The sequence below is a fragment of the Bubalus bubalis genome, chromosome 2, assembly GCF_019923935.1.
Source record: "Bubalus bubalis isolate 160015118507 breed Murrah chromosome 2, NDDB_SH_1, whole genome shotgun sequence".
Taxonomy (NCBI): domain Eukaryota; kingdom Metazoa; phylum Chordata; class Mammalia; order Artiodactyla; family Bovidae; genus Bubalus; species Bubalus bubalis.
The window spans coordinates 2,576,869-2,589,222 of NC_059158.1; the positions used below are offsets into that span (position 1 = coordinate 2,576,869).

The window sequence follows — 12,354 nt, forward strand, 5'->3', positions numbered from 1 at the left end:
TAGCCTTAATATATTCTTATGAATCAATAAAATAAAAACACTAATTGGAAATAGGCAGAAAAAAGAGAAATGTAATTCAGAAAAGAAGAAATACAAACTGACAATTCACACCAGATTTTATAGGGTTATGTGTAGTATAGGACTTGAAGTCATTAGGGTTTGTGTGTTGGTTGCTCATTCCTGTCCAACACTTTGCAAGCCCATGAACTGTAGCCTGCCAGGCTCCTCTGTCCATGGAATTCTCCAGGGTTGCTATTTCCTCCTCCAGGGGATCTTCCCCACCCAGGGATCAAACCCAGGTCTCCTGTATTGCAGGTGGATTCCTCACTGTCAGAGCCACCAGGGAAAGATTTAACAAAGGCAAATTAAAAGGAGACACTTTTTTTTCCCCTCAGTTCAGTTCAGTTGCTCAGTCATGTCCGACTCTTTGCGACTCCATGAACCGAAGCACGCCAGGCCTCCCTGTCCATCACCAACTCCCAGAGCTTTCTCAAACTCATGTCCATTGAGTCAGTGATGCCATCCAACCATCTCATCCTCTGCCGTCCCCTTCTCCTCCTGCCCTCAATCTTTCCCAGCATCAGGGTCTTTTCAAATGAGTCAGCTCTTCCCATCAGGTGGCCAAAGTGTTGGAGTTTCAGCTTTAACGTCAGTCCTTCCAATGAACACCCAGGACTGATCTCCTATAGGATGGACTGGTTGGGTCTCCTTGCAGTCCAAGGGACTCTCAAGAGTCTTCTCCAACACCACAGTTCAAAAGCATCAATTCTTCAGTGCTCAGCTTTCTTTATAGTCCAACTCTCACATCCATACATGATTACTTTTTTCCCTACAAGACTGCAAATGTTTTAAAAAGAATACTAACAATTGTTGATGGCAACATTTAAAAAATAAGCGCTGGTTGATTGTGTATGGCAATAACTTTTCCTTGGGTCACCCAGGTTGCTGCTGCTGCTGCTGCTGCTAAGTCGCTTCAGTCATGTCTGACTCTGTGCGACCCCATGGACGGCAGCCTGCCAGGCTCCCCCGTCCCTGGGATTCTCCAGGCAAGAACACTGGAGTGGGTTGCCATTTCCTTCTCCAATGCATGAAAGTGAAAGTGAAGTCGTGTCCGACTCTTAGCGACCCCATGGAGTGCAGCCCACCAGGCTCCTCCATCCATGGGGTTTTCCAGGCGAGAGTACTGGAGTGGGGTGCCATTGCCTTCTCCGGGGTCACCCTGGCAATATATGTCAGAAGTCTTTAGCATGCACATGCTAGTTTATCCATCATTTTCAAAACTGAGAATTTATTGCAAAGAAGTTATTTAGAGTCACATGCAAAGGTGTTAACTGTGGTGACCTCTGATGAGATTTGGGAAGGGGGGGGTCCCCTTTGTCCTTTTCGTTATTGTCTAAGTGCTCTGAATTGAACTTGCATCTCTTAATTTGAGATTTAAAAAAAAAAATGGCCGAACTTCCCTGGTGGTGCAGTGGGTGAGAATCTGCCTGCCAGGGCAGGGGACACTGGTGCCATCCCTTGTCAGGGAGGGTTTGAATGTGCCCAGGGGCAACTAAGCCCAGGTGCCACAACAGCTGCCCGAGAACCTCAACTACCCAGGCCGCTCGCTGCAGCTTCCGAAGCCCGCACACCCCGGGCCCACGCGCCCTAGCAAGAGAAGCCACCGCAGAGAAGCCCAAGCCGCGCAAGGGAGAGCAGTCCCCACCCACGGCAGCTAGAAAGACGCCTGGGTGCAGCCAAGAGGACCCAGGGCAGCCATAAATAAACAAAAAATGAAAGTTTAAGTAACAACTTTCACTTAAGGATGACAGACTAAACGTTAATATTTACTTCCATTTCCTCCCTAAACCAAAGTAATGGTAGTGATCTTCAAGGCATAGACCCACGAGGACAGAGGGGCTAGGGAGAGGCAATTTTGGAAGCTAGAAGGTGAAGGAGGAGAAGACACCAATTTAGCAAACCTGAGCCACAAGGGGGAAAGTCAGGATTCACACCACAGACCTGCAAAAGGCTCAGGAGTGGCACCAGCGTCCTTTACAAGTGGAGGAGAAGATGGGGCTGAAGACAGGTTTGGTTGCAAGGCTGCTTGAGACTTTGGAATTACATGTGGGTTCGACTACCAAGTATATTGGTCACTAGCTTGTGTGACTGTGGCCAGCCCTCAGCTTCCTCATCTGTAACCAGGAATGAAAACAGCCAGCAGCCCGGGGCGGTTACGGGATAAAATGAGCCAATACCTTTACAGCAGAGTCACCTCGTAGTTTCTTTGTGAGTTCTCCACATTCTTTCAGCAGTTGGCTCAGATCTCCACCTTCAAAAGTTTGGACTTTGAGAAAAGCATCTATGTGTGTAGGGTAACTTAAGAAATAAACTCACCCTTTGTGTTTCAGAGTTTTAAAGGAAAATTTACAGATTTGTGGTTTAGTTCCCTGGTTTCAGATATTCAGTGCATCCAAACAGCATCTCACGGCTTCAATAACTTCATCCATTTCCTGATAATTGCCTAGTGCCTGCCCTACCCAGCCCTTCCCTGGCTTCAACACCAGAAGGCCCCTAAAAGCCCCAGTCCTTGCACATAGCCACCCTATTAACAAAACGGAATTCAAGAGCCCTTTTTGCTCACAGATAAGCTGGAATTACGGGCTTCCCAGGTGGTGCTAGTGATAAAGAACCCACCTGCCAATGCAGGAGACATAAAAGATGTGGTTTGACCACTGGGTTGGGAAAATCCCCTGGAGGAGGGCATGGCAATTCACTCCAGTATTCGTGCCTGGAGAATCCCATGGACAGAGGAGCCTGGTGGGCTATATTCCATAGGGTCTAAAAGAGTCAGACACAGCTAAAGCAACTTAGCATGCCAGCAGGAATTACAAGGAGACAAGGGAGATTTTTTTTTTAACCATTTGCTCCTCACGGGGGCAATTAAAAGAACAATAAGGAAATGTGTGGAGAAGAGAGGGCTTTAGAAGATATATGGAGAGTTCTGAAAAGGGTTTTGTGTTGGCAACGAATATTAAAAGACTTCAGGCTGCCTATGGGATGTGATTGGAGAAGGCACTGGCACCCCACTCCAGTACTCTTGCCTGGAAAATCCCATGGGCGGAGGAGCCTGGTGGGCAGCAGTCCATGGGGTCGCTAAGAGTCGGACACGACTGAGCGACTTCACTTTCACTTTCCACTTTCATGCATTGGAGAAGGAAATGGCAACCCACTCCAGTGTTCTTGCCTGGAGAATCCCAGGGACGGGAACCTCGTGGGCTACCATCTATGGGGTCGCACAGAGTCGGACACGACTGAAGCGACTTAGCAGCAGCAGCAGCAGCATGGGATGTGATGGATCCACCACTGGCCAGCACCTGTCAAGTGTGATGCTCACTGCTGTGTCTGAACCTTCCGTGACTCTCCACCACAGTTAGCATGATGGACCACTCTCTCCCGGCAGCACTTCCTGTCCTGCCTTCAAGACGCGCATCCCCCTGGTGACCATGCCTCATGTCACACTGTCACCCCCACCCCAACCTCGCTCTTAGCTTAGACACGGCAAGAGGAGGCTCCTCACGGCTCCCAAGGGCCACCCTTGATTATCTCTGGTCTGTCTCCGCTCAGCAGGGAGCGCTGACCGTTAAACACATAAACCAGGGCATGACCCCCCACGACGGTTTTGCACTGCAGTTAAATCAAAGCCAAACCTCCTACACCTGGCCGCTCTGTGATCTGCACCTTCCCCTCGGACCCCCTCCCACGCCGTCACACTGCTGGTATCAGATCTCTGTCCCGTTCTAAAAGAAGCCTTCCCAGCCACTGGCTACAGAGGGCCCCGCCTCGTGACTGACTCTCACGTCACCCTGCTCTGCTTCCTTCATGACACGTACACAAACGGACATTCCTGTTTATCTTGATCATTTCACCCTCTTCCCTACTGTGCAAGCTCCATGGGGGTAGGCACCTAGCCTGTCTTGCTCAATGTCTGGCTCAGCGAAAGAACTAAGTAAATATCATTCTGAATACTAACTGATATTTAGAGGGGGAAAACTAACCATGCAAGAGAGATGGAATAAGATGAACAAAAACAAGATACCCTAGAGAGAGCGGGTGGTATAGGCAACAAGAGAAGAGACCTTCAAAACTTTCTAATCGGTATCTCAGAGAAAAGTAGCATGTAGAAGAGGAGGAGTAGGAGGAACAAAAGTTGGAAGGAGGGACAGAGAGTGGAGGAGGAGGAAGAAGCAACACGGCATGCTCACCCCAAAACTCAGGTAAGAAAAAGTTCTTGAATTTTAAAAATATAATTGACAACATAAAACATTCGATGGAAGGGCTAGGAGACAAACATTGATATCTCAGATTATAAATTAAAAATGCAGAGATTTACAAAAAATACATTTAAAAGGTTAAGAGACTTAAGGAGATAAATTCAGGAAGTCTGACATCACTAATAGATGTTCAAGGGAAAGAACAAAAAAAATACAAGACAGGAAATTATTAACATTTTCCAGAGCAAAAGAAAGATACATCATTTTGCAGACAACACCAGGTTATGAAAAGGAAAACCACACAACCACACAGAGACACACACACGGCCCTAGGGCAATCATCCTGAAATTTTAGAATGACAGATAAAAGGTTTACAGAAAGAAAGAATAAGTTGCCTACAGAGGAACCAGAATCATATTGGTATCAGATTTCTTATCAGCAACGTTTAATGCCATTAGACAATGAGTATTGTCCTTAAGTTTTGAAGAAATTTTTTCTTAAACATAAAAGGTTGTATCTTCCTGAGTTTTCAGTCACTGATCATAATAAAATCTAGATGTTATGCAAGTGCGAGGACTCAGCGACTTATCACATAGTGACCTTCTCTGAAAGTATTATTCAAGCAGGTACCACAGTCAAACAACAAAGAACTAGAAAAAGTGACAGACGAGGCCTGCAGGGAACTTAACCCGGAAGAGAGCAAGAATAAACCCCAGGATGACAGCCATCCAGGAGGCCTGGAAAGCGGCGGGTCCAAATTAGAGCCTAGAAAAATTCAGCAAGTTCTTTAAAAAAACGTATTCATAAAGAAAATTGGTTCCCTGCAAGAAATTATATAATTAAAAAGCTGGATAATTTTATTTATAAGATGGATGGGTAAGGTAGTGATCAAGGTAAGTAGTTACAATACGCTGGGCCTCTTCACTGGAAATCCTTCTTCTGGCCCGTTTTCGAGAGGTTCCTCCTTTAAGAACTGGCATTGGTTAACATTGGGTTTCATCTGTTTCTCTAGTTTAACAATCACGTTTATATTATCTTAATAATAAACGCTGGATAAATTATAAACACTTGGCTTTCAGTTTTTAGAACCAAACTACAGGGAAAGCATAGAGGACATATATGGTTATAGAACAGGATCTTATGTTACGAACCAAGACACTGAAGCGTAATGGTATGGATGGCGGGGGTTAGGAGACCGCTCGAGGTGAGAGAAGGAAGCCAAACGTGGAGGGAGCAGTCTTCTCATCTTACGTGGTGAGAACTCCAGGGAAACTCAAATTGATAGGTCAAGATCCAGAAGTTCCAAAATGTTCCTTGAATATCTCATATTATTAAGTATTATTGATTTATTATTAATGATAGTGTTAAATATCAATATAGTGGTAACCAAGAGAAGGGCTACAAACAAAATGTGACCAGCAGACAGTGGAGAGGAGTAAAAAAAAAAGATAAATTCATCACTGTGGTGGGGAGGCAACAGATACTGTCTGCAAAGTTACAAATCAAGAAATAGCAGTCCTGTAGAATTGTGGCAGGGATTACCAGAAAGATTGAAAAGAGAAAGTTTAAAAAGTTATCTCTAAGGAGGAGAACAGGCTGAGGTGACCGGAGGAAAAAAAAAAAATTGTGTGTGTGTGTGTGTGTGTGTGTACAACTCTCATGTCATTTAAAATCCCTCCTGTCCCTGTGAGAAGGCATTATATTTATAAATTAAAGCCCACATGCAACAGTTAATGTCAAGCTTACAATGAAGCTTCCAAATCCCCGGCCTGAGTTCATACCTTCTTGGCTGCGGTTCCCCAGTGACTGGACGTGAGCCCTGTCCAGCCCTGACAGGCGGTGATTCAGTGCCCTGGGCCCTCTTGGAGGGTCTGAAGGAGAAGTTAGAAATCTGACTTCAGAAGCTGCCAACACCTTCTCTTCTGGAAGCGCGCTGACAGTGCTTCTGCCCAACCCAAGACTTTAGCGGAAGTCTCCGAGAGCATTTCCACGTCCTTCCTCTGATTTCTATACAGTATCACAGAGGGATGTTTCCCCAAAGCCAGCGTTGGCAGGCATTAGCTTCCCTATAGGATTTACACTGCACTTTGGCAGAAAGTATCCCGTTCAGTGCCCACGGCAACGCAACCACCCTCTGAGGCAGGAAGAGTATGTACTGCTACCTCCCATTTAACCGATGGGGTGAATCCCAGAGATGCAAGTTACCAGCCCAAGAGCTCTCAGCTACTAAACGGGAAGAAGAGAGCTCAAGCATGTCTCTGACTCCAAGTGCTGGGCTCTCCACTAAGCTGATTGGCTCTAGCATCTGTAAAGACCCAACAATCCAAACCTATGCCAAGTAGGAGACTCAGGTTCAGTCCCTGCATCAGAAAGATCCCCTGGAGAAGGAAATGGCAACCCACTCCAGTGTTCTTGCCTGGAGTATCCCATGGACAGAGGAGCCCAGGGGCCACAGTCCATGGGGTCACAAAGAATTGGAAACAAGTTAGCAACTAAACAGCAACAAAGATCCAACAATCCAAACTTATGCAAACTCTTTAGAGAACAGGAAAAAAAGGAACACTTCTCCGACTAAGGCAAGCACCGAACTAGAGAAGAAACTGAAGATCAATCTCATTCACAAACATGAATGCAAAAGTCCTGAGCAAAATATTGGCAAATGGAATCCAGCAACTTAAAGAAATGAAAATAAATCATGACCAAATTGGGTTTATGCTGGGATTGAAAGGTTAGGTCAGCATTAACCCTAATCACGATGGTGTGATCAGTCACCTAGAACCAGACATCCTGGAATATGAAGTCAAGTGGGCCTTAGGAAGCATCATTATGAACAAAGCTAGTGGAGGTGATGGAATTCCAGTTGAGCTATTTCAAATCCTAAAAGATGATGCTGTGAAAGTGCTGCACTCAATTTGCCAGCAAATTTGGAAAACTCAGCAGTGGCCACAGGACTGGAAAAGGTCAGTTTTCATTCCAGTCCCAAAGAAAGGCAATGCCAAAGAATGCTCAAACTAATGCACAACTGCACTCATTTCACACGCTAGCAAAGTAATCCTCAAAATTCTCCAAGCCAGGCTTCAGCAATACGTGAACCATGAATTTCCAGATGTTTAAGCTGGATTTAGAAAAGGCAGAGGAACCAGAGATAAAATTGCCAACATTCACTGGATCATGGAAAAAGGAAGAAAGTTCCAGAAAAACATCTATTTCAGCTTTATTGAGTATGCCAAAGCCTTTGACAGTGTGGATTACAATAAACTGGAAATTCTGAAAGAGATGGGAATACCAGACCATCTCACCTGCCTCCTGAGAAATCTGTATGAAGATCAGGAAGCAACAGTTAGAACTGGACATGGAACAACAGACTGGTTCCAAATAGGAAAAGGAGTACATCAAGGCTGTATATTGTCACCCTGCTTATTTAACTTATATGCAGAGTACATCATGAGAAACGCTGGGCTGGATGAAGCACAAGCTGGAATCAAGATTGCTGGGAGAAATATCAATAACCTCAGATATGCAGATGATACCATCCTTATGGCAGAAAGTAAAGAACTAAAGAGCCTCTTGATGAAAGTGAAAGTGGAGAGTGAAAAAGTTGGCTTAAAGCTCAACATTCAGAAAACAAAGATCATGAGACCTGGTCCCATCACTTCATGGCAAATAGATGGGGAAACAGTGGAAACAGTGGCAGACTTTATTTTCTTGGGCTCCAAAATCACTGCAGATGGTGACTACAGCCATGAAATAAAAAGACGCTTACTCCTTGGAAGAAAAGTTATGACCAACCTAGACAGCATGCTAAAAAGCAGAGACATTACTTTGCCAACAAAGGTCCATCTAGTCAAGGCTATGGTTTTCCAGTAGTCATGTACGGATATGAGAGTTGGACCCTAAAGAAAGCTGAGCGCCGAAGAATTGATGCTTTTGAACTGTGGTGTTGGAGAAGACTCTTGAGAGTCCCTTGGACTGCAAGGAGATCCAACCAGTCCATCCTAACAGAAATCAGTCCTGAATGTTCATTGGAAGGACTGATGCTGAAGCTGAAACTCCAATACTCTGGCCACCTGATGGGAAGAACTGACTGACTGGAAAAGACCCTGATGCTGGGAAAGATTGATGGCAGGAGGAGAAGGGGACGACAGAGAATGAGATGTTTGGATGACATCACCGACTCAATGGACATGAGTCTGAGTAAACTCTGGGAGCTGGTGATGGACAGGGAGGCCTGGTGTGCTGCAGTCCAAGGGGTCGCAAAGAGTCAGATGCGACTGAGAGACTGAACTGAACTGAAACATGTGCCAGTGTAATTTCTATTGTTAGTAGGAGAAAAACCACCTTGTGACCTGAATTGATATGGGATAAGCATCTGATAAAATTCAGAAGAGCATTCATGAGGAAAAAACATTTTTAATTTCTTTACAAACTAGAAAGGAATGTCCTTAATATGACAAAAGCGCTCTTCAAACTAATAATGCAAATCTTGTTCTCAGTTGTGAAATATTAACACATGCTCTTTAAAATCAGAAATAACAAAAGGACACGCCGTGCCCACCTGTTCTCAGCCGGGCCCTGGAGATCTGAGCAGCGCACCAAGGCAAGGATGATACAGGTTCAGAACAGAAGGAAGCCAAACTGTCATGATATGCGAACATTAAGTTCCTCATAGACAACTTCCAATCATCTCTAAACTCCTAGAATTAACAAAAGACTTTAGTAAGTTTGGTAGACATAAAATTAATATACGGGTCAACTGCATTTCTACATACTAGCAAAAAAAAAAGTTAGGAAATGCAATTTATAAAAATATCTTTTGCAATAGCAACAACAAAATAAGGTACCAAGGAATAAACTTAACAAAAGATATGCAAGACCTTTTTGGAGAAAGTTATAAAACTTTGGTGGGAGACATTAAATAAGACCAAAATAAACAGAATGACAAAATTTTTCTATGGATAGGAAGATTGAATAGCTTCAGGATCTCATTTCTATCCAAACTATTATATAGATTCAATGAATTCCAATAAAAATCCCAAGAAGATATGTTGTGGAGCTTTGTGATCCAGAATTCTAAAAGGGCCAAGAATAAATGAAAAGATGAGCCTGTTCCACCAGACTAAAGACGTATCATTAAGCTTCGGTGATTCGGATGGTGTGTTACTAACACAGGATGGAAAACAGACCAACAGAAAAAACAAGAGAGCTCAGAAACCGACCCACACTTAAAAGAGACACATGATCGACCAGGCATTGCAGACCAGAGAGGTTATCCGTAAATGAAAATGGATTCCTGTCTCACACCATACATAAAAATCAATTCCAGGCAGCTCAGGAAGTAAAATAAGAAAAGTAAAATTTTGAAACTTTTTTAAAAAATAATAAATAATATATTAATGATCTTTTTAAATGAGTGAGAAAAGCAAAAATCATAAAGAAAAAAATTGACAAAATTGATTAATAATAAGGGCTTCTGCTCAGTAAAATCACCACTTGAAAAGGGAAAAGATCAGCTTCAGTCTGAGATGATATTTGTGAAACACAACTCACAAAGAATCATTATTCAGAATATGTGAAGGATCCCAATGAATAAGAAAGAAAAAGAGCAGGAAATACACAGCAGACATAAGCCTAGCTGTGAAAGGGGAACAGGAATGGCCAATATATATGAATACGTATATGTGAAGACACACTCAACCTTATTATTAATCATGGAACCACAAATTCAGATTACAACAAAGTAGCTTTTCAAAAACAAAACCCCACAAAACCCAACACTGGCAAGAATGAAGAACCACAAGTACTCCCCTGCTTTGCTGGCAAGAGACGAGACTGGCTCCACCCCACTGGGAAGCAATTTGACATTAACTCTGAACTAATTTGCTCTATGTTCATTCTGGCCTCCTTCTAGGGTGCCATTCTGTATTTCAAAGCACAGAAAACTGAAGTCAATGGTTCCGAGACACCCCGGTCGCCAGGCCCCTGGGTGTGACGAAGCCTTGGCCCGTCCGATGCGTTCAGTGAGATCTGAACTCCACTAAGTGGGGAGCTAGGCAGAGCTTGGGGCATTCGCTTTACTGGCAGGGATTATAATGGTGGCTTCCCAGTTATAAAAGTCAGTTTCAGGCCAGAGGTAGCCTGGTTCTGGAGCCAGAAGGTCTAACAGCGGCTTCCTGATTTAGCTGAAGTGGCTTCCTAATTGTACGTAGCGCTCTGTGGCTTTGCAGCCAGAACTACCCTGGCAACTTTCCAGTCCGGAACATCACTTCCTGATGAAGGGGCAAGTGGCAGCTTTTTTGGTGGCCCAGTCGTTTGGTGTGGCTTTGGGAATCATTCCTAGAAGCTCAGCCTAGAGTCTGTTCCCTCAACCCTGCCAACATCGCTGCAAATGATCGATAACCTATACTAAATCCCTTTCTGTCTTGATGAGCTAGGCTCCTCTGCTCTTTGAAATGTACCTTGACTGACGCACCTGGCAAAGGTGTGCTCGCAGACGCCATCCGTACCCCTGCAATCGCATCCCTGGAGATGCGCCCTAGACCAACTCCCGGAGACGCCATCCGTACCCCTGCAATCGCATCCCTGGAGATGCAGCCTAGACCAACTCCCGGAGACGCCATCCGTACCCCTGCAATCGCATCCCTGGAGATGCAGCCTAGACCAACTCCCGGACAAGCAGGCCACGAATACGCAAGAAGGTGTTTCCTGCAGTACCGTCTGTAATAACAAACACGGACAAAATCCAACATCCATCAAGGGTAAGTGTAGGCGAGTGTTAGTCACTCTTTGCGACCCCAGGGACTGCAGCCCACCAGGTTCCTCCGTCCACGAGATTTTCCAGGGAAGGATACCGGAGTGGTATCCTTCTCCAATCAAGAGTAGGATGAATAAATAATGCAAGAGAATAGGACACAGACATGAACCTGAATGACCTGTAGCTTCACATAGCAATTGGAAAAATTGCAGAATCAGTGCTGAGTGAAAATTATGATTTCATTTATACAAGCTTAGAGCTAAAAAATGTATTACTTGGAGGTATGCATACTTACGTGATAAAACTAAAGAAAACACAGGAAGTAGTCAACACAGCATGCAGGATAACAGAAAAGGTACGGGGGTATTGGAAAGGGGCACACAGGAGGTGTCAAAGACACCGGAAGCACGTTGTCCCAAAGGCATCAGCTGTGTGGTTCTGAAGCTACGAGCAACGTGAAGGGCACCGCATCCACCATGAGGTGGTGTTGCAAAACATATTCAATTGTAATCGAATCAAGCCTTTGGTTCCTTTTCAGTTCCAGATGCAGGAAAATCAGAGGATAGAGGAATCAGCTGAGCAGGACTGTAAGGAGACCATCCAACAAATCCGGACTGTGGACATGCAAGGGAAGAGGTCCAGCCACTTCAACAAATCAGTGTGTTTGGGAGGAAGAGGGGGAGGGGCAATTATTCTAGAAAAAGAGGGATGTTCTTGCCTGGATCTTGTTTTGAACAAACCAGATATGCAAACTATGTGGGGGACAACTGAGGAAACTTAAATACAGACTGTGAAATTATTCGTTGAGTTAGGTGTGATATTGGTATTGCAGTTATGTAAGAGAATGTCATTTTTAGAAAGGAGCACTCAAGTATTTAGAGGTGAAGCTTTGGGGTGTATAAAATTTAACTTTTAAATGCTTTATAAATATATTAAATACATATTATATTTAATATGTATATATAAGGCTTATATATAAAGCAAATATGGGAAAATATTAAAATTATTCAATGTAGGTTATATATTACGTGTACTTGTACTTTTCTATTACTTTTTAATTATAATTTTTTACTTTTTTCTAATACTTTTTCAGTATTATTTGAAATTTTTCATAATAAAAGGACAAAGTAAAAAATGAAGGAGAAGAATGCAAAATGGATAAAAGTGCTAAATAGTGTTGTCAACAGTTGTTTAACAAATATTCGACACCTACAGATACAAAACATTTTCAGTGTTAAATAAAATTTGTCCTAGAAAGAAGGCTTTCAGATGGAAATTATCTCGATGGAGTCGCTGGAGGGAAACATTTGGAAACCACTGCTCTGGGTAGAATACTTTCTAGATCAAAT

The 12,354-nt window shown here is 43.8% G+C and overlaps 1 long non-coding RNA gene across 1 annotated transcript; it reads left to right on the forward strand.

The window, feature by feature from the left end:
- Window positions 1–4,063: 4,063 nt before the first annotated feature.
- On the forward strand, window positions 4,064–12,025 carry LOC112579149. Its single transcript, XR_003103590.3, has 3 exons — window positions 4,064–4,256; window positions 10,686–11,009; window positions 11,544–12,025. It is a non-coding gene; the product is annotated as an uncharacterized LOC112579149 (long non-coding RNA).
- Window positions 12,026–12,354: the final 329 nt, after the last annotated feature.